This window comes from Ranitomeya variabilis, chromosome 1 (assembly GCF_051348905.1).
Source record: "Ranitomeya variabilis isolate aRanVar5 chromosome 1, aRanVar5.hap1, whole genome shotgun sequence".
Taxonomy (NCBI): domain Eukaryota; kingdom Metazoa; phylum Chordata; class Amphibia; order Anura; family Dendrobatidae; genus Ranitomeya; species Ranitomeya variabilis.
This window is the reverse complement of record NC_135232.1, coordinates 715,146,496-715,173,139: the sequence shown is the minus strand read 5'-3', so window position 1 is coordinate 715,173,139 and position 26,644 is coordinate 715,146,496. Positions and strand designations below refer to the sequence as shown.

Sequence of the window (26,644 nt, the reverse complement as noted above, 5' to 3'; positions counted from 1 at the left end):
TCTGACATGCTTTCTCTCTAATGCACCCTGCTGCTCTCGTGGATCCCACCCTCTGGCTGTAGGGAGAAGTAAAGGTAGATGCCTTCACTACTGTGTTGTCTGTGACTTGCATTGTATGTCTCCTGTAATAATAATGCTCATTCATCATGGGACTAATCAGCCGCTGTGTTACATCTCTGATGGGTGATGTCTCCAGGATTGTACTACACATTTCATGCATGTGATCGTGTGTAGTGAAGTGTAAGCTCGGGATCATTGTGGATTTATGCTAGTCTTACAAAGGACATTCTGAGCTGAAGGTGTATGTGGTTTCTGCTCAGTCCGGCACAACTTTTCCTGCTTCCAGGGCCAATCCCAAGGAAAGCACTGAAGTGGAAAGGGGTACTGCTGCTTCAACCAATAATGGCTCAGCAGTGGTGTGCCATAAATGTATGATTTGTGCTGATTCCACTACTAGGACTCTGATATCAGGAGAATGGGCGCTCACTGCTGCCCAGTTTGCACTTCATAAAGGAGAATACTACATGCTGCTCTCCATCGTGGTCAATCACCACATACAGACAGCCAAAGTGTGACCAGATGGTTGAGGGGAACGCTGGTGACATTGCTGGCAGTAACCCATTGTTGGCCACACATTTGACTTTGAGATACTGAGATTATAGGTTATGATTATATTATCGACAGCCCACTCACAGATTCTGTGAAGTTTTCGGTATTTCGTATTGCTAATTGTGGGTCTAATGTTGATATTGCAATACTTCATAGACTTTTCTATTTTATCATGTTACTCTGGAGTACCCATATACAGTGTGAGCTACCATATAGCATCTCCACCACATGATGATGATGATGATGCTGCATCAGCTGAGGAATATGTCACAGCATAAGCCTTCTGGGGTTGTACCTATACACATGGCGGTAGTAGACAGGTAATGGAAGCAATGAACCTTACAGAGAGATGGCAAAATGTGCTGCTGTATAGAGCACTGTTGGCCGTGTCAGAGGGTCTGATATTTGGGGGGAGGCAGTGGTAGAATGTGTCGCTGTATAGAGCGGACTGTCACTGGTGTCAGGGGGTCTGATATTTGGAGGGCAGTGGCATAATGTGGCATTGTATAAAGCGGACTGTCGGTGGCGTCAGACGGTCTGATACATTGGGGGCCAGTGGCATAATGTCCCGCTGTGTAGAGCGGACTGTCAGTGGCGTCAGAGAGTCTGATATTTGAGGGGCCAGTTGTAGAATATTCTGCTGTATAGATCAGACTGTAATTGGCAGCAGAGGGTCTGATATTTGGGAGGTGGTGGAAGAATGTACCGCTGTATAGAGTGCACTGTCAGTGCCTTCAGAGGATTGTGCCACTGTATAAAGTGGATCATCGGTGTGGCAGCAGATGGTCTAAATTATTATTTTTTTTTTTTGGGGGGGGCGAGGTAGAATGTGCAGCTGTACAGAGCGGACTGTCAGTGCCATCAGAGGGTCTAATATTTGAGGGGGGGGCAGTGGTAGAATGTGCCACTGTGTAGAGCGGACTGTAAGTGGCTGCAGAGGGTCTGATATTTCGGGGCCGGTGTTAGAATTTACCGCTGTACAGAGCGGATTGTCAGGGGTTGCGCCTTACCCTCGGCATCCTGTCTGGCTGCAGGATGAGAGTATGCTGTCGGCCTCTGGGGTAACTCTCGATATGATGTGTGGCTATGCTTATATGGGCTGGAGATCGGGGCTAATGCTTTTTTGTTGATTCTGTAACTTGCCCTTCATTAGAAATTATTTTATTAATAGCACCACATGTTATAAATGATCACGATCGTCCATTAATACAGAATGAATAATTGAAATATTCATTTCATGCAAATGAGGTCATGGCGGAGGGTATTTGATTTGTTGTCCCTCTGTAAATTGGTTAGAAACGTCTGCTTTACGACGAGGTCCACACAATGAATGGTGGCGTCTTTGTAATGTGGGCACGGTCAGGGTGCTGTGTTACCACTGCGGCTCGTCTTATTGGATGGTCCATGCTGATATTTAATAATAATCCTTGAGACTCAAGTCTTAGACCCGAGGCCTCAGATAAGGGAGCTCTGCTATTTATTACCCTGTGATTTTCTGCTGTCCATAGATCATGGCGTCAGGCTCTCAGGTGCGTGGTCTGCTTGCAGCTCATGGATGAAGGTGACTGTCAGGATGTGAGCTGATCTGATGGGTGTGGAGCAGGTGTGTACCCTGTGAATCTGCTCCATCTTCCTTGCAGACTTGCACCCTCAGGCAGCTGAACACTTATGTTCCTCCATCAGCTCCATACCGTGCGGGGACTGATTTACATAGGGATGTGACTGTGGCAATTTGCTTGCAAATTAGACCCTACTGTATAAACACAGATTGTGTTGGGGGCTAGAGACCCCCGTTCTAACGCACTGTAACCCCAGCTATGCCAGAGATGCCTCATCACTAACATTTCCTGAATTCCTCTGAATATTCCTTTAAGAGCAGAAAGTGGACTATGTCATTCAGCGAGGGATCGTCTCATAAGTAACAAAAAGAGCATGTACCGGGGGTAGTGCGGAAGAAGAGAGTGCTCCGTAAGATGGGGAGATTAACCCGCTGTACTGTGCCAGAAAATATGGCTGCTTTCTTCCAAAACAGCGGCACACCGGAGTAAAGCTGCAGTACCAGACACAACCTGGGGACATGTGTGGCACTGATTTTGGAAGGAAGATGCCTTTTTTTCACTGCAGGATAGCATGATAAACCAATAAATGGAGATCTGCAAAAGTAATCTAACATACAGAAAGGGAGCAATGAAAATGCTCTTGATCCGGTCCAACAACCATCAGATCATGGCAAATCCTGGGATCTGCCTGCACCGCATCATTCACACCGATGAAGAGGAGTCTGGAATGGGGGCAACTACACAGACATGGACAGAACCCCTACTGACCATTGACGTCTGCCACACAGACCTGTCTCTTCACATGAAGTTTTAGTTTGTCAGTGGACACTTTTGTTTATGCCCACGGTGTCACCCTCTATGAAGACCCCTGTCTGTCACTGTCCCCCTATATGTCACGCTAACCACACAGTGTCACAAACTTCTTCAGAGACTTTATTACATCTGACAGAAAGACTAATTGCTGAAATGAGACCTCTCCGTGTCATGAACTCTCCCTGCCAGACATCACTCTTGTGCTCCTCATTACCATGTATCTGGTTTGTAGGGGTGCGCTGACTTCTAGTCTATAGGCCCGATTCTGTATAAAGTGGTGTTTTAATGTATACATGAATTAGGCTATGTTCACACTTTGCGTTTTTGCTGCATTTCTTTATGCAAATTTTAAGCTGCATTTTACAGTACCAGCAAAACCTGAGATTTCAGAAACCTCACACACATTGGTTTTATTTTCCTGACTGATTTGTAAAACTGCTGCATTTTGAAAACTGCAGCATGTCACTTCTTTCAGCGTTTTTGCAGTGTTTTTTTTTTTTTTTTTTCACTCATATAAAAAGTACCAAGTAAGTGCAAAAAACACAGGAAAAAATGCAGGTATCAGGTTTTGCTGCGTTTTTGGTTCTAAAACCTTAAGGAAGTTGCATCATGACTTTTTGGGGGGCACTAAGCTTTATCAGCATGCACATGAGACATTAAATACGCAGCAAAAACCTGTTTGTTTGTTTTTGTAGCAGCTTTGCGCAGCATTTGCCCGCAGGAAAAAAAACGCAGCAAAAATGCAAAATGTGAATATAACCTTACAGTGGTTTTCTATGGTCAAAAATATTCAACTTCAAAGTACATAAGGCTACGTTCACATTTGCGTTGCGCAACGCACAACGCAAACAAACGCAGCAAAACGCATGCACAACGCTGCGTTTTGCGCCGCATGCGTCCTTTTTTTCATTGATTTTGGACGCAGCAAAAATGCAACTTGCTGCGTCCTCTGCGCCCGGACGCGGGCGCCGCAGGGACGCATGCGGCGCAAAACGCAAGTGCGACGCATGTCCATGCGCCCCCATGTTAAATATAGGGGTGCATGACGCATGCGGCGACGCTGCGGCGCCCGACGCTGTGGCACAGACCGCAAATGTGAACGTAGCCTAATAACGTTCTATTTTATTAATAATAATAATAATAATAAATAATATTTTTATGCCTTTTTTTCCTTGGCGCTTTACATGTGTACAGAGGTAAACATAGTAAAAAAACAAGTGCAATATTCTTAAACAATACGTGTACATTCAATCATATAGTTTTACTGCCATGGCTGCGTCCCTCACTTGGTTACAATATCTCCTGTGACCATACTACTGGAGCTGTACATGAAGGGGGCTGGCTGATGGCTTGTGTAACCAGACCCCCCCCCCCCCCATACATAGATAAGGGTCTGACTTACTACTCAGGAAGCCAGCTAAGCCAAAAATGATGGAGACAAGTCCAGAGTTGCTGCTGGTAGCTCCTGAGTAATCGCCAACAAATGATGTACTGTAGTACACTTTCATGTTCCCTTGTGAAGCCTCATCATAGCACTGCCCACGTGGTCTCCAGACCACTTCTGGCAGCCATTGCATCTAAGACCAAACGACCAAACTGGACTTTTCTCTGAAGAGGTTAGACCAGGATAGCATTTTATAGTGTGGTGATGTAAGATCAGTGTACCAGATGCAGCCTGACTTCCAGCTGGTAGCTCAGTGGTGTGCACACACCACATAATGGTTTGTGAAGGCAGGTGGATGACGTCTTCTACTCACTGGTTTTGGAATCAGACAAGACCACATGGGCATTGCCATGAAGAGGCGTTCACAAGGGAGCATCTCGCTGGTACTACTCATGGGCTTCTGGTGTGGGGTTGGCCAATGTACCGTAGACAGACCCATCTAGTCGTTACTTCAGGTGCGCTCGGTGTTACATTGATTTGTTGGTGGAACCAGTGATACGGCTTGGGTGCTTCCAGCGACAGAACCTTCCTCAGACGACCATTGATGACCTCTGTGACAGCAGATGAGGGTGGAAGGGCTGGAATTTCTGTACTCAGACTCTGGACTGCATACTCCAGAGGTTTTGCTCACATTGTTCTCACTTTTTATTATTTGCAGATCAGTGGTGTCTCATCCTGTGATCTCCATCATTCCATGTCTCTGCTTTTTAGGTGTTATAACCCGGGCTGTGGAGTCGGTATACAATGGAGCGACTCCAATGGGTGCAGTAGTACAATGCAGGATGTGCTATAAATGTTTCCAGAATAATGTGGGAAAGTTAAGTAATGTCCTATGAATGTCTGTTCTGCTCCTGATCTCAGGATCTCGGCTTTTAGTTTGGATGATTCTGTGCTGCCCTTTATGTACATGCTCAGTGGTGACCAGGGCTGCGGAGTCGGAGCTTTGGCTTATCGAGTCCACAGCCCTGGTTACAATTTGCGTTAAGGAAGGTATGATTATATCTCCATAACAACACATTAGACTTCATTCACACGTTGCTGTATCCTGATGAAGGTTTATGGGTAATTCGGAAGAGCAGACCCCTTTTTCTGTACAATGGGTGAATGTGTCTTTTAACAGGATGCAAGCATTTGGTGTGACAGAGCTGTCTGAGCGTGCGGAGGCTGTGTGTTCCAGCTCCGGTGTACTAGCATGTCGATATTGTCCCTGACACTGGGGACCTCTGGGCTGTGGCACAGGTCGCGTTGCCGTGACTTGAGTTATTGGTAATGTGATATTCGCTCCTGACCACGAAACACGTGTAAAGAGCGACTCAGTTTCTGTCTTTTAACCTTGTCACCTGCTGTGTTGGCGGTGCAGACGATAAACCGGCTGCGTTATCATAAAAGGCGGCGATAAGACGCAGTACAATAACTGTTCCAAAAACAGCTCGGGTAGGGGGGGCGAATCCAGGCTCTCTAGCTGCTAATCCCACTGAATGGAAATTGCAAAATGCCTCCTCCCTCCCTCGCTGTGATTAATCTGATAAATGAGACATTTGGATAATAATTAGTATTACGTTGGGCTGTTTTATTCTAGTATTTGATCTAAGCTATCAGTCTTACACTCTCCATTTAACACTTTCCTGTCACACCGTCTTACGATTTTAACGCCTTTGCGAATGGACTTTATTAGGAGACAATGGGAATTGTGTATTAATGTGATCAGAATGGAGACGTGGCGCCAAGTGGCAAATTCTCCTGGAGATGGTGAACCTGTAAGGCTGGCACGAATGGTGAATGAGCTGCCAGACTCGTCACAGTGAGGACTAGCCAAGGAAACTTTCCGCAGGTCTTCTGTAGGTTTTTTTTCTTACATTTTATCTTCTGCTTTTACAATGAGCTTTTGGCATTTTCTTGATTACAGCAGGACTTGTGCTGTATTTTTTGCAACTGTTAAGGCAAAAAAAAAAAAACCCCAGTGATACTTGAGCTGCTTCACTACTTGAGTGAGGTTCGCTGGCGGATTCTCCTTTGTCTGAGGCTGTGATCTTGGGAATGACCCCTCCCTCTGCTCAGGTGTAAGGTGGGTGCACATCCCCTCGTGTTTAAGCTTTTGAAATGTGGCTCACACCAAATTTGCTTCCTGCATAGGATTGTAAGCTCTGCTGCCCAGGCCTCCAGGTGTGCTGTGTGAGGAGTACATAGCGATACAGGGGGGGTTCCAGGCCTTCTAGCAGGGAAAGAGTTAAGCGCTCCCTGGTGGGATCGGCAGGTGCATTCACATGAAAGCTAATACAGTGAGGGGATCCGTGTAAAAACAATCAGTGGAAACCACACATCCCAGATGGCTGCTTGGCCTATGACCTCCTTTTAATAAGCTACTCAGGGCTAATTATTGCTCCCTTTCAGGCAGGGTAATTTACTCTTGGCTTTTTTTATTATTTTAAAGACGCCGCTCGGTGCCATTTTTCTTCCCAGTCCCTCCTGATATCGTGCGCTAGACTCGGCTGTCACAGAAGGTCATTTAATTTGACACCAATAATGATGCTAAACAGCGGGATGTGTGAGGGGGGCGATGGCGGGGACACAGGAAACAGACTCCATTATATCTTAGAGCGGGACGGGTGCCTGTACATTGTGCCTGAATTCTGACGGACGATATCTGGGCTACACACCCGGCCAGCATCTACAGGACAGATCGGTCATCTCTGATGCCTGTATCCTGATAGTAGCCATGATGGTCCGGAGTCAGAGCTGCTAATAACAAGGAAAAATGGATCCTTAATACCCAGAAGCGTCATGACTTTTTCTAAAGCCACCCATGTGTCACCCTCTTGTGCGTTGCACCCAAATTTGCCTTTTGCTGCTCCATCTCTACATTTGATGATTGATTTTCTTTTCTTAGAGAAAATGTGGGAAATGTCAACATTTATCAAGCTAAAAGCACCAAAATATAAACATAATGTGCCCCAACGTGGCTGGAATGTGACGCCAATACTCTAGGAACAAAGAAAGCCGTCTTATAGGTGATGTAAACTAATGTGATGCTAAAGGATGTCAACAGAAAAACGCCACCTGCCACAGAACTAAGGCCTCATTCACATGTCTGTGATTTTTTTTTTTCTTCCAGAAAATAAACATACCAATGGTGAATGCCAGAGTTTACCATCAGTGTCTCATGGTTATTTTTAATATTTTACATTAAGTTTTGTAAAGTTTCTCCTATGTAACAATCAGATCGCACACAGGTAACACCTAAGAGTTGCCGTTTTTAACTCCTCCAATGACTGTTTAATTGAGGAAAGTGATCCAATAGCGTATATCTAGGAGTGGTGAAAGTCTGTGTACCTTTAGGGTATGTGCACACGTTGCGGATTCTGCTGCGGATTTTTCCGCAGCGGATTTGGAAAATCCGCAGTGCAAAACCACTGCGGTTTTCACTGCAGATTTTCCTGCGGTTTCTTCTGCAGATTCCTCTGCGGGTTTTCAACTGCACTTTCCTATTGGTGCAGGTTGAAAACCGCGGCGGAATCCGCAGAAAGAAGTGACATGCTACTTCTTTTTTTCCGCAGCATGTGCACTGCGGTTTTTGTTTTCCATAGTGTAACATTGTACTGTACACCGCATGGAAAACTGCTGCGGATCCGCAGCAAAAACCGCAACGTGTGAACATAGCCTTAGGATTAGCAGATGATTTGAAGGTGAAGTAAGTCTGGAGTTTTCAAGCGATGGGCTGATAATTGGGTGTGAGCGGATGTCCTGTTTATTTAAAGAATAAGGATCTATCAAAGTCTGATCTTTACAATACGTCTGTGAAAGAGTATCATGGCATGAATAAGGGCTCATACCCATATGAGATTAAAAAAAAAAAAAAATGTTTCAATATCAGGGCTAGAGTTGAGCGACTGTGTTCGGATTCAGTCACCGAATCTGAATTTGCCATATTGGTACCCTATTCGTGTCGAATTTGTTTGATCGGTTCAGAACATATTTGGTAATTTATACTCTCATTGACTCTAATGGCATTCGGCTGTGTTCAACGAATATTGCAAAAACAATATTCGCTGCTGAACGTATTCGGACCCAAATCCACACAAATTCTCTCAACTTTAATCAGGACCGAAAAAAAAAAATAAAAAAATGATTCTCTTGCACATCTCTAAGATGCTCCAATTCTGGCACTTAAACTCGCTCTTCCCACTTGCCCTGTAGTGGTGGCAAGTGGGATGATTTTTTTACCTTTTATATTGGCAGATGACATCAACTTCGGGGCTTGATGTCACCTGAAGATACAAAGGTGACATCAAACCCCCACCCCCCAACAATCACCCCACTTGCTACTGCTACAGGGCAAGCTGGAAAAGCGAGGAGAACTGTCCGAATTGGCATATCTCAGTGATGCGTCTTTTTGGGGGCGGCTGAGAGCTGGTGTGTTTAGTCTAGGGGGGGACATTTTCCATGGCCCCTTCCTAAGTTATCAGCCCGCAGCTGTCTGCATAGCCTTTGCTGGTCATTAATTAGGGGAACCCTATATCTTTTTCTTTTCTTGTTTTTTTCTTTTAATATAAAGGGTCTCCCATTTTAGTAGCTAGTAAAGGCTAAGTGTACAGTTGAGAGCTGATATTAATAGCCTGGGAAGCTCCATGGGTATTACCCCCTTCCCAGGTTATAAACATCTGCCGTCGGCTTTCCCTCTGCTGGTTAACAAACCTACTTGGGAGCCTACACCATTTTTTTTCCTTTAAAATAATCTTTTAATAATTAAATACCGGTACATGTACAGTAAGCTGCATACAGACTGTACTAATTGTATATGTCACTGACATCTATATATCTATTTATTCTATGTGTATATACTTTATGTAAACCATCTCTTCTATCCTGTCGGCTCCTTCTGTGATTTTACAGTATGTGGCTGCTGGGAATCCGGCTTTTCTTTCATCTATCTATGATCTAAAAAAAAAAAAAATATGCACACACGCACACACGCAATCTGAGGGAAAAAAATCGTAGAGGAGATGTAACCCATTGAATAACATTGGTGAAAGTCCAATTGCACTTGTCCATTTCCCCCCCTTCTCCCATGACAGCACCACCTGAGACAGGGTGTCTGCCCACCAGGACAGGAAACCTACTGAAAAAAAGGTGGTACCTCTCCTCTGCATCAGTTCAGTTTCCTGTTCTTGTAGGAATCTGAAGGAATGAAGCACCTATAACAACTAGGCTATATGGCAGCTCTATATAACCTGGTGGTGGATAAATAAGTGGCTAGGTTCATTAAAGCATGCCAGAGGTCTAGGTCTATACCAGCTCCAAAAATGCCTCCGTGGGACTTAAATCTAGTCTTGAAGCCATTGGAGACCCTTCATGAAGTGTCAGATAAGATGCTAAAACCAGTGATTCTAGTATCCCTGACTTTGGCCACAGGGTTAGTGATTTACAGGCCCTGTCTAGTAATCATTCTTTTATGAAGGTATTAGATGATAGTGATTTTGAGGCTAGATCTGGCTTATTTCCCCAAAGTGGCCTTGAAGTTTCATAGGAGTCAGGAGGTAGTTCTTCCCTCCTTCTGTAGAAATCCAAAGACTGCAGAACACAGACTTCACACACTAGATGTCAGGAGGGCCTTGATGCAGTACTTAGATGGAACTTGACAAAGCCGGAAGGATGACTCCTTATTTGTGTCATTCCAGGGAATCAGGAAGGGGTGTGTTGTTACAAGGGGGACCATAGCTAGATGGATAAGGGACGCCATTAGCTTAGCTTACACCTCTAGTGATAGGCTGGTTCCTGGAAACCTGAAAGCCCAATCCACCAGGGCCATGGCTTTGTCACTTTTGGTGTGCACTTTTCAGGGTGTTAAGAAAAATGTATTTGGTTACAGTTGTGTTATTAACTGTCTGGAGGTTCTCTTGAGCTCTGAAACCAAACTGGTTTCCTGTCCTGATGGGTGGATACTCTCTCGGGTGTTGCTGTCATGGGCTCTGTAAAATCCTATTACCGGTCAGTAACTAAGATTTTCTCGCAAATGTGTATGATCCCTTAGGATGATTTCTGAGGACCTCAGAAGTTGTCGATAATCCTAATGTGCAAATGAGTTATAAAACTTCCTTTACTGAGTTGGAACTCCACCAACCACAGTCAGCTTGTGTATAAGTAGAGCAAATTCAAGACCATTACCCACCCCAGGAGGAGTGGTCCATCAACAAAGCTAACTCCAAGAGCAAGGCATTTAATAGTCCAGAGGTTCCAAAGGTAACTGCTGAGCAACTGAAGGCCTGTCTTACATCTATCTCATCAATGTTTGTAGACCGTCGAGACCAAACTAGAGTTTTTTTAGTTTAAATTAGAGGAGTTATTTCTGGAGAAAGAAACATGCTGCATAAATCCTTCTACATCTGGGATGGTATCATGGGGGAGGGGCACTGCATCAAGGCCATCACGGCTGTCATCACTGATGCTTCAATGAATTCTGAATTTTAACATCAAATTCTAGGTGTGCAAACGCCCTGCATTTTACCTGCGGATTTTGTGCAGATCTTGTGCGGATTCGCCTGCGTTTTTACACCTGTGGATTCCTATTATGGGATAGGTGTAAAACGCTGCGGAATCCGCATAAATAATTGACATGCTGTGGAAAAAAACTGCTGCGTTTCTGCGGGGAATTTTCCGCAGCATGTGCACTGCGGATTTGGTTTTCCACAGGTTTACATGGTACTGTACACCGCATGGAAAACTGCTGCGGATCCGCAGCCAAATCCTCAACGTGTGCACATACCCTAAAGTAACATGTTGGGACTTCTGTACATGAGCTGAATCTCAAGCGAACAAGGGTCATGCAGGAGGAAAGCGCCACAAAACCAGAACTTGTTCTACAGTAGAATGGTGCCAGGAGAATAAATGAGAATTTCTGCAGCCGCCGAGTCCCGGTGCAGACCTCAATCCTATAGAAATGTTGGGGAATGCTCATGGAGAAACCGCCATCATCACAGAGGGGAAGCTGTTTTATAGGGAGGAGCGGGATGAAATTCCTCCATCCGATGTGCAGGAATACTCTTCAATCACCAGTTACTACTGTACACCTGACACAGAGCAAAGGCTTCACATACTTTTACCACTCATAGGCATGATTTTAGGTGATTTTACTAATTTTCAAAGTCTCTAATATTTTTTACTCCTGTAGAATTTGTTCCTCTTTATTCAACTTTAGGACTTATGTGAAAATCTGTTTTTTTATAACATTTTATGCAAAAATATGAAAATTTCAGAAAGGTTATCACACTTTCAGGTATCACTGTACCTGGAAATATTATTATCCCAGAACCCCCCAATAGCTGTAGGTTGTAATAAGCCAGAATACAAATGGGAGCATCAAACCCTGAGCATCCATGACACGACTGCACCATCATCGCTCACAGAGACTTCAGGACAAAGACGGGAGAATACATATGCAGTATATAACAGTCTCCATATTTTACATTCACTGATTTTTGTTTTTGTAGCAATTTTTTTCTCTAAATATTTCTACAATGTAAAATTTTTTATATGTTCCGTTCATTGTTAAATAGTAAGATATAAATCTCATATACATATATACACTGCTCAAAAAAATAAAGGGAACATTTAAACAGAATATAACTCCAAGTAAATCAAACTTCTGTGAAATCAAACTGTGCACTTAGGAAGCAACACTGTTTGACAATCAATTTCACATGCTGTTGTGCAAATGGAATAGACAGCAGATGGAAATTATTGGCAATTATCAAGACACACTCAATAAAGGAGTGGTTCTGCAGGTGGGGACCACAGACCACGTCTCAGTACCCATGCTTTCTGGCTGATGTTTTGGTCACTCTTGAATGTTGGTTGTGCTTTCACACTCGTGGTAGCATGAGACGGACTCTACAACCCACACAAGTGGCTCAGGTAGTGCAGCTCATCCAGGATGGCACATCAATGCGAGCTGTGGCAAGAAGGTTTGCTGTGTCTGTCAGCGTAGTGGCCAGAGGCTGGAGGCGCTACCAGGAGACGTGGAGGGGGCCATAAGATGGCTACCTCAGCCTTTGTGCAAGGAGGACACTGCCCTGGGTTCCTCCTAATGCAGGACAATGCCAGACCTCACGTGGCTGGAGTGTGTCAGCAGTTCCTGCAAGATGAAGGCATTGAAGCTATGGACTGGCCCGCCCGTTCCCCAGACCTGAATCAGATTGAACACATCTGGGACATCATGTCTTGCACCATCCACCAACGTCATGTTGCACCACAGACTGTCCAGGAGATGGCGGATGCTTTAGTGCAGGTCTGGGATGAGATCCCTCAGGAGACCATCCGCTGCCTCATCAGGAGCATGCCCAGGCGTTGTATGGAGGTCATACAAGCACGTGGAGGCCACACACACACTACTGAGCATCATTTCCTTCTCTTGAGGCATTTCCACCGAAGTTGGATCAGCCTGTAACTTCATTTTCCACTTTGATTTTGAGCATCATTCCAACTCCAGACCTCCATGGGATATTACTTGTGATTTACATTGATCATTTTTAGGTTTTACTGTTCTGAACACATTCCACTATGTAATTAATAAAGATGTACAGCTGGAATATTTCATTCAGTGATATCTAGGATGTGGGATTTTAGTGTTCCCTTTATATTTTTGAGCAGTGTATATTATATAGTGGGAGAGAGATGTATAGCTCCTTCTGATTTCTTCAGTTGAACAGCTGCCATCCTCCAGATTCCTTCACTTCAACCTAAAAAATGGAGACTTCAGTGATTTTTGTATTTATATCAGAGTGAGCAGGATATAATCGTGGCGGCTCCTGTGACTATATATTATCACAGTCTTATCAGACCCTCACCAACAATAACTTGTGCCAAGTCTTTATGCCACAACTTCTCTGTATCTGATAGCAGTGCAGTTTCTTGCAATAGATTTCTTCAGACAACTTCACAATTATCACCATATACAGGCAGGTTGTCAGCAGTGATAGTTGAGGGGGCGGTGCTGGAGTATAAGGGGTGTGGTCTCATTACATCAGTGATGTCATCACCTGGGGGCGGGGCTGATAACCTCACATGTATACAGGCAGCTTGTCAGCAGTGATACAGCAGATGAGGGCGGTGCTGGAGTATAAGGGGCGTGGTCTCATTATATCAGTGATGTCATCACCTGGGAGCGGGGCTGATAGGTTGTCAGGAGAGATAGAGGAGGGTCGGGTGCTCGAGTATAAGGGGTGTGGTTAAATGTCAGTGATGTCATCACCAGGGGGTGGGGCTGACAACCTTTCACACTTCTATATAGGAAGGTTGTCAGCATTCACAGATAACTGGACACTCCCACCTTCTGCGCCTCCATTCTGGATTTTTCCTCCACCTTCTCGCCTGGACACATTGCGGCGTTGTACACACTGGGTGCGGCTGATGTGCAGCTCCTCTCCTGCAGAGCTTGCAGTCTGTCCGGCTTTGGGGCTTCTGTGTGCATCCTCAGCGATTTGCCTCCTGTTTTTGGCCTCTGTCATATGGGAGATTAATACCCCATTGACCGTTATCTCGCTGATTTATGTCCCAGGCTTTTCTTTCTCTTGGAGGTTTTTTTTTCTCTTTCTCATTTGTATTTTGCTCTCTGTCTGTGGCTCCCTCCCTTCTTCTCCTCCATTTATCTCTCATTTCTCTGCTCTTATCTCTGCTTTCCAGTCTCCAGTTATTTAATGGATTATTAACCCATTGCTGGGTGCAAATGACTCTGCAGTGTGTGTCCAGGCGGGTGATGTGCTGGGGATTAGTGATGGGTCACTGGTCTGGGAAGGACACTGCTGGGGAGGTGTCATGGCATTGTGTGGAGGAGCGCAGGGATTAGTGCTCACCTTCCTTCTACCATATGTCCTGTGGGTCTGCAGGTAACTGCATAATGTAGGGGCATCTAATAATGGAGATAATAGGGAGTAGACGGTGGATCTTCAGATGGAAGGAGACGTCATCTGTCTGCAGTGTTCATGCTTTGGTTCAGCCTGTGTTTGATGGGCGTTGAGATCCTAAAGGTACCGTCACACTAGGCGATATCGCCAGCGATCCGTGACGTTGCAGCGACCTGGATAGCGATATCGCTGTATTTGACACGCAGCAGCGATCTGGATCCCGCTGTGAAATTGCTGGTCGCTGCTAGAAGGTCTGCACTTTATTTGGTCGCTAGGTCGCCGTGTATCGCCGTGTTTGACAGCAAAAGCAAGGATACCAGCGATATTTTACACTGGTAACCAGGGTAAACATCGGGTTACTAAGCGCAGGGCCGCGCTTAGTAACCCGATGTTTACCCTGGTTACCAGCGTAAAAGTTAAAAAAACAAACAGCACATACTCACCAGCGCGTCCCCCAGCCTCTGCTTCCTGACACTGACTGAGCGCCGGCCCTAAACTGAAAGTGAAAGCACAGCGGTGACGTCACCGCTGTGCTGTTAGGGCCGGAGCTCAGTCAGTGTCAGGAAGCAGAGGCTGGGGGACGCGCTGGTGAGTATGTGCTGTTTGTTTTTTTAACTTTTACGCTGGTAACCAGGGTAAACATCGGGTTACTAAGCGCGGCCCTGCGCTTAGCAACCCGATGCTTACCCTGGTTACCCGGGGACCTCGGCATCGTTGGTCGCTGGAGAGCGGTCTGTGTGACAGCTCTCCAGCGACCAAACAGCGACGCTGCAGCGATCGGCATCGCTGTCGCTATCGCTGCAGCGTCGCTTAATGTGACGGTACCTTAAGAGAGGTCACAGCAGTGTTTCTCAACACGCTTATGTTCCATCTCCCATTCCTAAAAAAATTGAGTGTTGAGGCCCTGTGTGCACACATTGCAGATTTTTCGCGTTTTTTTCGCTATGAAAACATGAAAAAAACGCATACATTATGCATCCCATCATTTAGAATGCATTCCGCAATTTTTGTGCACATGATGCTTTTTTTCCGCGAAAAAAAACGCTTTGCGGTAAAAAATGCAGCATGTTTATTAATTTTGCGGATTTTTTTCGGATTTCCCACTATATTATTGCATTGGGAACCTCCGGAAAAATCCGCAAAAAAACCACGGTAAAATCGCGGTAAAAACGCATGCTGATTTCTTGCAGAAAATGTCCGGTTTTGCACAGGAAGTTTCTGCAAGAAATCCTGAACGTGTGCACATAGCCTTACAGGCAGGACAGTAAACGCGAAGAAATTTGCAACGTGTGCACACAGCCTAAAAGATTAACCCAAGGACTTCCCGGCACCACCATGGGACTTGCTGTGGATCCTGTAGGGTTTATGTGTCACAAGTTGTAGGATGTATTAAGTATCATACAAATTCTGCATTCTGCAAATATATCCTCAGCACAAGTGTGACTGTAAGACTGGTGTCAATATTACAGATCTGTTCTACAGCCAAATTGGTTCAAAAATGAAAACAGTTAAACTTAGCTAATTTCCTGGGGCTGAAAACAAATATGATCTTTAAATTTGCTGATTTGCTCTAAATTTCAAGATCCAGAGGAGGTTGTAAATACTTATAACCTATTTCATACAGTTTATAGAAACATTGCGTCTTTATTATTTCCTCCATTATCATTTCCATTATTGCATCGTTAGTAGCCAGTCTATTACATCATCTATTGAGCCTTCAGTATTCTATCATCTTAGGGCAACTAATCAAAAAAGCCAACTCGGCTCTGACATCCTAATTACGGTTGCATCACCTACTTTTATAAATACTCTGTGGAAAGTATACAGATTTAGGATTTCTTAGCTTACTTTCTTAGCATATTGAAATGTTTTTTTCAGATATGCCTCATTCTTGCATTAACAAAGCGGATAGTTTTTGGTACATATGCGGAGAAGTATTTTTTGCATCACAAAGGCAAAACTTGACTACCATGATAAGGAAAGCCTAAAATCTGTATTCCGGCCGCAGAATAGGTGATCAGGACATGAGTTGGGGTCCACACATTTGCTGCATTGGATGTGCATCACATCTTACCCATTGGTTTTATGGGAAGAGGCAATCTAGGCCTTTGCAGTCCCAATGAGCTGAAGAGAGTCAACCGATCACACTGTCAGTTGCTATTTTTGCATGATGCCTCCCATTTGGAAAGGAGATTTAAGGAAAAAGTGGATTTTACAGTATCCAAACCTTCCATCTGCAATATGCCCAGCACCACATACAAAAGAACTGCCAGCTCCAGAAGCACCAGAAACATTGTCAGTCGAGTTAAAGGTTGAACTTGATGGACCTAGGTCTTTTTATCATCCTATTTAACTATGTAACTATGAGTTAAGTGAGCAAAAAGAGTGCGCTTGGTGCCTAATGTGTGTGTTTTATTAACCATTTATTAGTATTGGATTAATAATGGATAGGTGCCTTATTGATGCCTCTCCATTATTAACCTGGCTTAATGTCACCTTACAATAGCAAGGTGACATTAACCCTTTATTAACCCATATACCACCGCTACAGGGGAGTGGGAAGAGAGTGGCCAAGTCCCAGAATAGGCGCATCTTACAGATGTGCCTTTTCTGGGGTGGCTGGGGGCAGATGTTTTTAGCCGGGGGGGGGGGGGCAATATCCATGGTTACTCTCTAGGCTATTAATATCTGCCCTCAGTCACTGGCTTTACCACTCTGGCGGAGAAAATTGCACGGGAGCCCACACCAATTTTTTCCGTGATTTAACCCTTTATTTTAACAGCTAGAGCCCCCATATTTTACACAAAGACACTTCTTACATTAGTAGTCAGGAATATGTAATAAAATAAGGGATATGAAATGGTTTACTGTATGTAAACCATGTCTCATATCCTGTCGGGTTTGATAAGGAGATAGCAAAAGCCGGAAATTGAATTACCGGCTTTTCTGCTATCTAGCGCTGCATTATATATATATATACACTCACCGGCCACTTTATTAGGTACACCTGTCCAACTTCTTGTTAACACTTAATTTCTAATCAGCCAATCACATGGCGGCAACTCAGTGCATTTAGGCATGTAGACATGGTCAAGACAATCTCCTGCAGTTCAAACCGAGCATCAGTATGGGGAAGAAAGGTGATTTGAGTGCCTTTGAACGTGGCATGGTTGTTGGTGCCAGAAGGGCTGGTCTGAGTATTTCAGAAACTGCTGATCTACTGGGATTTTCACGCACAACCATCTCTAGGGTTTACAGAGAATGGTCCGAAAAGGAAAAAAAATCCAGTGAGCGGCAGTTCTGTGGGCGGAAATGCCTTGTTGATGCCAGAGGTCAGAGGAGAATGGGCAGACTGGTTCGAGCTGATAGAAAGGCAACAGTGACTCAAATCGCCACCCGTTACAACCAAGGTAGGCCTAAGAGCATCTCTGAACGCACAGTGCGTCGAACTTTGAGGCAGATGGGCTACAGCAGCAGAAGACCACACCGGGTACCACTCCTTTCAGCTAAGAACAGGAAACTGAGGCTACAATTTGTACAAGCTCATCGACATTGGACAGTAGAAGATTGGAAAAACGTTGCTTGGTCTGATGAGTCTCGATTTCTGCTGCGACATTCGGATGGTAGGGTCAGAATTTGGCGTAAACAACATGAAAGCATGGATCCATCCTGCCTTGTATGGAGCATCTTTGGGATGTGCAGCCGACAAATCTGCGGCAACTGTGTGATGCCATCATGTCAATATGGACCAAAATCTCTGAGGAATGCTTCCAGCACCTTGTTGAATCTATGCCACGAAGAATTGAGGCAGTTCTGAAGGCAAAAGGGGGTCCAACCCATTACTAGCATGGTGTACCTAATAAAGTGGCCGGTGAGTGTGTGTGTGTATATATAATATATATATATATATATATATATATATATATATATATATATATATATATATATATATATATATATATATATATATATATATATATATATACACAAACATGCCGTATATACTCGAGTATAAGCCGAGATTTTCAGCCCAAATTTTTGGGCTGAAAGTGCCCCTCTCGGCTTATACTCGAGTCACGGTCGGCGGGTGAGGGGGAGAGGGCGCTGAGGCATACTCACCTAGTCCCGGCGATCCTGACGCTCCCCCTGCCTGTCACACTGTCTTCGGGTGCCGCAGCTCTTCCCCTGTTCAGCGGTCACGTGGGACCGCTCATTAGAGAAATGATTATGGACTCCACTCCCATAGGGGTGGAGCCGCAAATTCATTTCTCTAATCAGCGGTGCCGGTGACCGCTTACAGAGGAAGAGCTGCGGCACCCGAAGACAGTGTGACAGGCTGGGGGAGCGCCAGGAGCACCGGGACTAGGTGAGTATTTTATATTCACCTGTCCACGATCCACACGCCGGGCGCCGCTCTGTCTTCGCGTCCTCTTGTTCTGACTGTTCAGGTCAGAGGGCGCGATGACGCATATAGTGTGCGCGCCGCCCTCTGCCTGATCAGTCAGTGCAGAGAGACGCCGGGACGGGACGCTGAGGAGCTGCAAGCAAGAGAGGTGAGTATGTGTTTTTTTTTTTTAATTGCAGCAGCAGCGTTATATATGGCACAGATTTATGTGGAGTATCTATGGGGCAACGGTGCAGAGCACTATATATGGCACAGATTTATATGGCACATCTATGGGGCAACGGTGCAGAGCATTATATATGGCACAGATTTATATGGCACATCTATGGGGCAACAATGAACAGTGCAGAGCATATATGGCACTGCTTTATAAGGAGCATCTATGGGGCAATAATGAACAGTGCAGAGCATATATGGCACTGCTTTATAAGGAGCATCTATGGGGCAATAATGAACAGTGCAGAGCATATATGGGGCCATAATGAACAGTGCAGAGCATATATGGCACTGCTTTATATGGAGCATCTATGGGGCCATAATGAACAGTGCAGAGCATATATGGCACTGCTTTATATGGAGCATCTATGGGGCCATAATGAACGGTGCAGAGCATTGTATATGGGGCATCTGTGGGGCCATAATGAATGGTGCAGAGCATTCTATATGGCACAGCTATATATGGAGCATCTATGGGGCAATAATCAACGGTATGGAGCATTATATATGGCACAGCTTTATATGGAACCTCCTTTGGGGCAATAATGAACGGTATGGAGCATCTATTTTTATTTTTGAAATTCACCGGTAGCTGCTGTATTTTCCACCCTAGGCTTATACTCGAGTCAATAAGTTTTCCCAGTTTTTTTGTGGCAAAATTAGGGGGGTCGGCTTATACTCGGGTCGGCTTATACTCGAGTATATACGGTACATATATATATATATATATATGTATATATACACATATATATATATATATATATATATATATATATATATATATATATATACACACACACACATATATATACATATATATATATATACACATATATATATATATACACTCACCGGCCACTTTATTAGGTACACCTGTCCAACTTCTTGTTAACACTTAATTTCTAATCAGCCAATCACATGGCGGCAACTCAGTGCATTTAGGCATGTAGACATGGTCAAGACAATCTCCTGCAGTTCAAACCGAGCATTAGTATGGGGAAGAAAGGTGATTTGAGTGCCTTTGAACGTGGCATGGTTGTTGGTGCCAGAAGGGCTGGTCTGAGTATTTCAGAAACTGCTGATCTACTGGGATTTTCACGCACAACCATCTCTAGGGTTTACAGAGAATGGTCCGAAAAAGGAAAAAAATCCAGTGAGCGGCAGTTCTGTGGGCGGAAATGCCTTGTTGATGCCAGAGGTCAGAGGAGAATGGGCAGACTGGTTCGAGCTGATAGAAAGGCAACAGTGACTCAAATCGCCACCCGTTACAACCAAGGTAGGCCTAAGAGCATCTCTGAACGCACAGTGCGTCGAACTTTGAGACAGATGGGCTACAGCAGCAGAAGACCACACCGGGTACCACTCCTTTCAGCTAAGAACAGGAAACTGAGGCTACAATTTGTACAAGCTCATCGAAATTGGACAGTAGAAGATTGGAAAAACGTTGCTTGGTCTGATGAGTCTCGATTTCTGCTGCGACATTCGGATGGTAGGGTCAGAATTTGGCGTAAACAACATGAAAGCATGGATCCATCCTGCCTTGTATGGAGCATCTTTGGGATGTGCAGCCGACAAATCTGTGGCAACTGTGTGATGCCATCATGTCAATATGGACCAAAATCTCTGAGGAATGCTTCCAGGACCTTGTTGAATCTATGCCACGAAGAATTGAGGCAGTTCTGAAGGCAAAAGGGGGTCCAACCCGTTACTAGCATGGTGTACCTAATAAAGTGGCCGGTGAGTGTATATGTATATATACACATATATATATACACATATATATATATATATATACACACACATATATATATATATATATATATATATATATATATATATATATATATATATATATATATATATATATACACACATATATATATATATACACACACACACACACACACACACACACACACACACACACACACACACACACACATATATATACACATATATACAGTGGGGCAAAAAAGTATTTAGTCAGTCAGCAATAGTGCAAGTTCCACCACTTAAAAAGATGAGAGGCGTCTGTAATTTACATCATAGGTAGACCTCAACTATGGGAGACAAACTGAGACAAAAAAATCCAGAAAATCACATTGTCTGTTTTTTTTATTTTATTTGCATATTATGGTGGAAAATAAGTATTTGGTCAGAAACAAAATTTCATCTCAATACTTTGTAATATATCCTTTGTTGGCAATGACAGAGGTCAAACGTTTTCTATAAGTCTTCACAAGGTTGCCACACACTGTTGTTGGTATGTTGGCCCATTCCTCCATGCAGATCTCCTCTAGAGCAGTGATGTTTTTGGCTTTTCGCTTGGCAACACGGACTTTCAACTCCCTCCAAAGGTTTTCTATAGGGTTGAGATCTGGAGACTGGCTAGGCCACTCCAGGACCTTGAAATGCTTCTTACGAAGCCACTCCTTCGTTGCCCTGGCGGTGTGCTTTGGATCATTGTCATGTTGAAAGACCCAGCCACGTTTCATCTTCAATGCCCTTGCTGATGGAAGGAGGTTTGCACTCAAAATCTCACGATACATGGCCCCATTCATTCTTTCATGTACCCGGATCAGTCGTCCTGGCCCCTTTGCAGAGAAACAGCCCCAAAGCATGATGTTTCCACCACCATGCTTTACAGTAGGTATGGTGTTTGATGGATGCAACTCAGTATTCTTTTTCCTCCAAACACGACAAGTTGTGTTTCTACCAAACAGTTCCAGTTTGGTTTCATCAGACCATAGGACATTCTCCCAAAACTCCTCTGGATCATCCAAATGCTCTCTAGCAAACTTCAGACGGGCCCGGACATGTACTGGCTTAAGCAGTGGGACACGTCTGGCACTGCAGGATCTGAGTCCATGGTGGCGTAGTGTGTTACTTATGGTAGGCCTTGTTACATTGGTCCCAGCTCTCTGCAGTTCATTCACTAGGTCCCCCCGCGTGGTTCTGGGATTTTTGCCCACCGTTCTTGTGATCATTCTGACCCCACGGGGTGGGATTTTGCGTGGAGCCCCAGATCGAGGGAGATTATCAGTGGTCTTGAATGTCTTCCATTTTCTAATTATTGCTCCCACTGTTGATTTCTTCACTCCAAGCTGGTTGGCTATTGCAGATTCAGTCTTCCCAGCCTGGTGCAGGGCTACAATTTTGTTTCTGGTGTCCTTTGACAGCTCTTTGGTCTTCACCATAGTGGAGTTTGGAGTCAGACTGTTTGAGGGTGTGCACAGGTGTCTTTTTATACTGATAACAAGTTTAAACAGGTGCCATTACTACAGGTAATGAGTGGAGGAAAGAGGAGACTCTTAAAGAAGTTACAGGTCTGTGAGAGCCAGAAATCTTGATTGTTTGTTTCTGACCAAGTACTTATTTTCCACCATAATATGCAAATAAAATGATAAAAAAACAGACAATGTGATTTTCTGGATTTTTTCGTCTCAGTTTGTCTCCCATAGTTGAGGTCTACCTATGATGTAAATTACAGACGCCTCTCATCTTTTTAAGTGGTGGAACTTGCACTATTGCTGACTGACTAAATACTTTTTTGCCCCACTGTATATATATATATATATATATATATATATATATATATATATATATATATATATATATATATACACACAGTATATACTCGAGTATAAGCCGAGATTTTCAGCCCAAATTTTTGGGCTGAAAGTGCCCCCTCGGCTTATACTCGAGTCACGGTCGGCGGGTGAGGGGGAGAGGGCGCTGAGGCATACTTACCTAGTCCCGGTGATCCTGGCGCTCCCCCTGCCTGTCACACTGTCTCCGGGTGCAGCAGCCTCTTCCCCTGAGCGGTCACGTGGGACCGCTCATTAGAGAAATGAATAGGCTGCTCCACCTCCCATAGGGGCGGAGCAGCATAATTCATTTCTCTAATCAGCGGTGCCGGTGACCGCTGACAGAGGAAGAGGCTGCGGCACCGAAGACCAGCTGTCCGGGGGAAGGAGCGGGACGCCGGGAGCAGGTAAGTATGACATATTTACCTGTCCGCGTTCCACACGCCGGGCGCTGTCTCCATCTTCCCGGCGTCTCTCCGCTCTGACTGTGCAGGTCAGAGGGCGCGATGACGCATATAGTGTGCGCACCGCCCTCTGCCTGATCAGTCAGTGCAGAGAGACGCCGGGACGGGACGCCGAGGATCTGCAAGCAAGAGAGGTGAGTATGTGTTTTATTATTTTTATTGCAGCAGCAGCAGCAATGGCACAGCTTTCTATGGTACATCTATGGGGCAATAATGAACGGTGCAGAGCACTATATGGCACAGCTATGGGGCAATAATGAACGGTGCAGAGCACTATATGGCACAGCTATGGGGCAATAATGGTGCAGAGCACTATATGGCACAGCTATGGGGTAATAATGAACGGTGCAGAGCACTATATGGCACAGCTATGGGGCAATAATGGTGCAGAGCACTATATGGCACAGCTATGGGACAATAATGGTGCAGAGCACTATATGGCACAGCTATGGGGCAATAATGAACGGTGCAGAGCACTATATGGCACAGCTATGGGGCAATAATGGTGCAGAGCACTATATGGCACAGCTATGGGACAATAATGGTGCAGAGCACTATATGGCACAGCTATGGGGCAATAATGGACGGTGCAGAGCACTATATGGCGCAGCTATGGGGCAATAATGGTGCAGAGCACTGTATGGCGCAGCTATGGGGCAATAATGGTGCAGAGCACTGTATGGCGCAGCTATGGGGCAATAATGGACGGTGCAGAGCACTATATGGCGCAGCTTTGGGGCAATAATGGTGCAGAGCACTGTATGGCGCAGCTATGGGGCAATAATGGACGGTGCAGAGCACTATATGGCACAGCTATGGGGCAATAATGGTGCAGAGCACTATATGGCACAGCTATGGGGCAATAATGAATGGTGCAGAGCACTATATGGCACAGCTATGGGGCAATAATGGTGCAGAGCACTATATGGCACAGCTATGGGACAATAATGGTGCAGAGCACTATATGGCACAGCTATGGGGCAATTATGAACGGTGCAGAGCACTATATGGCACAGCTATGGGGCCATAATGAACGGTATGGAGCATCTATTTTTATTTTTGAAATTCACCGGTAGCTGCTGCATTTTCCACCCTAGGCTTATACTCGAGTCAATAAGTTTTCCCAGTTTTTTGTGGCAAAATTAGGGGGGTCGGCTTATACTCGGGTCGGCTTATACTCGAGTATATACAGTATGTGTCTCAGTGACATATGTATATATACCTATTCTATGTGTATATATCTATTCTATCTTTTCTATTCTAATCTGTCAGTGTGATTTTACTGTACACAGCACTGATTTGCCGGCTTTTCAAAGGACACCGGTGTGTAAAAATTGGACAGCAATACGGATGTCATATGGATGTTGCGATAAAAAATCGCATGACAATCGCATGATTTACCTCAGTTTTTTCGGTCCGTAAATCGGACCGTTTCTTTCTCTCAAGTGGAAATGAGCCCTTAAGGAAAAAGTGGATTTTACAGTATTCAAACCTTCCATCTGCAATATGCCCAGCACCACATACAAAAAAACTGCCTGCTCCAAAAGCACCAGAAACATTGTCAGTCGAGTTAAAGGTTGAACTTGATGGACCTAGGTCTTTTTTTCATCCTATTTAACTATGTAATCATGAGTTAAGTGAGCAAAAAGAGTGCGCTTGGTGTCATGAAGCATCTACCGCTCATGAGCCAGACTTTCTGTCAGCAACCTCAACTGAACACCACCTTATAAACACAAAATTAACTGAACGATCTTGTTAGAGATTTGGATGTGCCCAAGAGTAAGGCTGAGCTCTTATGTTCCCGGCTGCAGCAGTAAGGCTGAGCTCTTTGGTTTCGGCTACAGCAGTAAGGCTGAGCCCTTAGGTTCCTGGCTTCAGCAGTAAGGCTGAGCCCTTAGGTTCCGGGCTGCGGCAGTGATGGGTTCCCGGCTACAGCAGTAAGGCTGAGCTCTTAGGTTCCCGGCTACAGCAGTAAGGCTGAGCTCTTAGGTTTCCGGCTACAGCAGTAAGGCTAAGCTCTTAGGTTTCCGGCTACAGCAGTGATACTGAGCTCTTAGGTTCCCGGCTACAGCAGTAAGGCTGAGCTCTTAGGTTTCTGGCTACAGCAGTAAGGCTGAGCTCTTAGGTTCCCGGCTACAGCAGTAAGGCTGAGCTCTTAGGTTCCCAGCTACAGCAGTAAGGCTGAGCTCTTAGGTTTCCGGCTACAGCAGTAAGGCTGAGCTCTTAGGTTCCCGGCTACAGCAGTAAGGCTGAGCTCTTAGGTTCCCGGCTACAGCAGTAAGGCTGAGCTCTTAGGTTTCCGGCTACAGCAGTAAGGCTGAGCTCTTAGGTTTCCGGTTACAGCAGTAAGGCTGAGCTCATAGGTTTCTGGCTACAGAAGTAAGGCTGAGGTTCCCGTCTACAGCAGTGTAGTCTCCTAGCAGGCGATGTTCGGATTTCTTTGTTCCGCAGCCATGATAAAGATCTTGTCCAATAGTTCTTCATGGAGGACAATCTTGTGGCATGCAACAACATCAACAGTTTAATGGAAGTTCTGAAGATAAGTCATAATCCAGAGGAATGGAGGCTCTTCATTCATTTGTCTAAAGCAAGCCTAAAAGCCGTTTTGCTGCTTAATGAAATGTACTACCTTCAATTCATGTTGGTTATCCAGTTCAAATTAAAAGAAACCTATGACAACATGAAACAGCTGTTGAGGGGTCTAAAATATGATCAACATTGGTGGCTCATCTGTGGTGACTTAAAGGTGGTTGCTCTGTTGGTCTCCAGGGTGAATACACCAAGTACTGTTTTTTTTCTGTGTGAGTGGGATAGTCGTGCAAGGGAATATCACCACAATAAAAGAGACTGGCGTCTCCAACATTCACTCCAGCCAGGAAAAAAGTAAACATGTCTGGCATCCAGCACTTATTGACCGACATAGGATTTTGTTACCACCATTAAAGATCAAGTTGGTTCAAATGAACTTTGTAAAGGCAATGGATACAAATTTCCAAGGTTGAGTGAAGCAAACATAAAGGAACGAGTCTTTATTGCACTTCAGATTCATAACCTTCTTCAAGATGAGGAGTTTCTCTATTTGTTGCAGGGAAGGGAAAGGCTGCATGGGTGGCATTCACTGGACTTTACTGGTAACTAGAGCAGATAGATAACTATGAAGAGTTGGTGTAAAATATGAAAACATTTCTTGGCTGTAATATCCATAAAGAATGTTCTCTTACATCTAGACTTTTTCCCACCAAACTGCAGAGCAACAGGCATGGTGAGAGATTTCACCAAGATATTGCTGCTATGAAGAAAAGATATCAAAGAGAATGGAATCCATCAGTGCTGCAGATTACTGTGGACGATTGTAAAGATGATCCGATGCGGGAGAACAAGAGACGAGCAATGAGGATCAAATATTGTAGAGTAATTTCTGTAACTATTATTCGCAGTAATATTTAGACAGGTTTTGCTTATTGGAATTGTTGCCAAGTTTCCTCTAAATAAATATCAGAAAATTGGCATAAAATATTCCGCATCTTTATATTTGCAAAAATAATGTTTCAAAATACTGAAACTTTTATGCATTAATTCTATGTAGCAGTAGTAGCAGTAAAAGGGAAAACTCCTTGATATCGTAGAAACATGAAACAACTAAATATATCC

The 26,644-nt window shown here is 44.5% G+C and overlaps 1 protein-coding gene across 17 annotated transcripts in view; it reads left to right on the top strand.

Annotated features, from left to right (window-relative positions):
- The window catches only part of NRXN3 (neurexin 3), a 573,277-nt gene that overhangs the window by 20,185 nt on the left and 526,448 nt on the right, over positions 1–26,644 (top strand). The window lies entirely within an intron of this gene.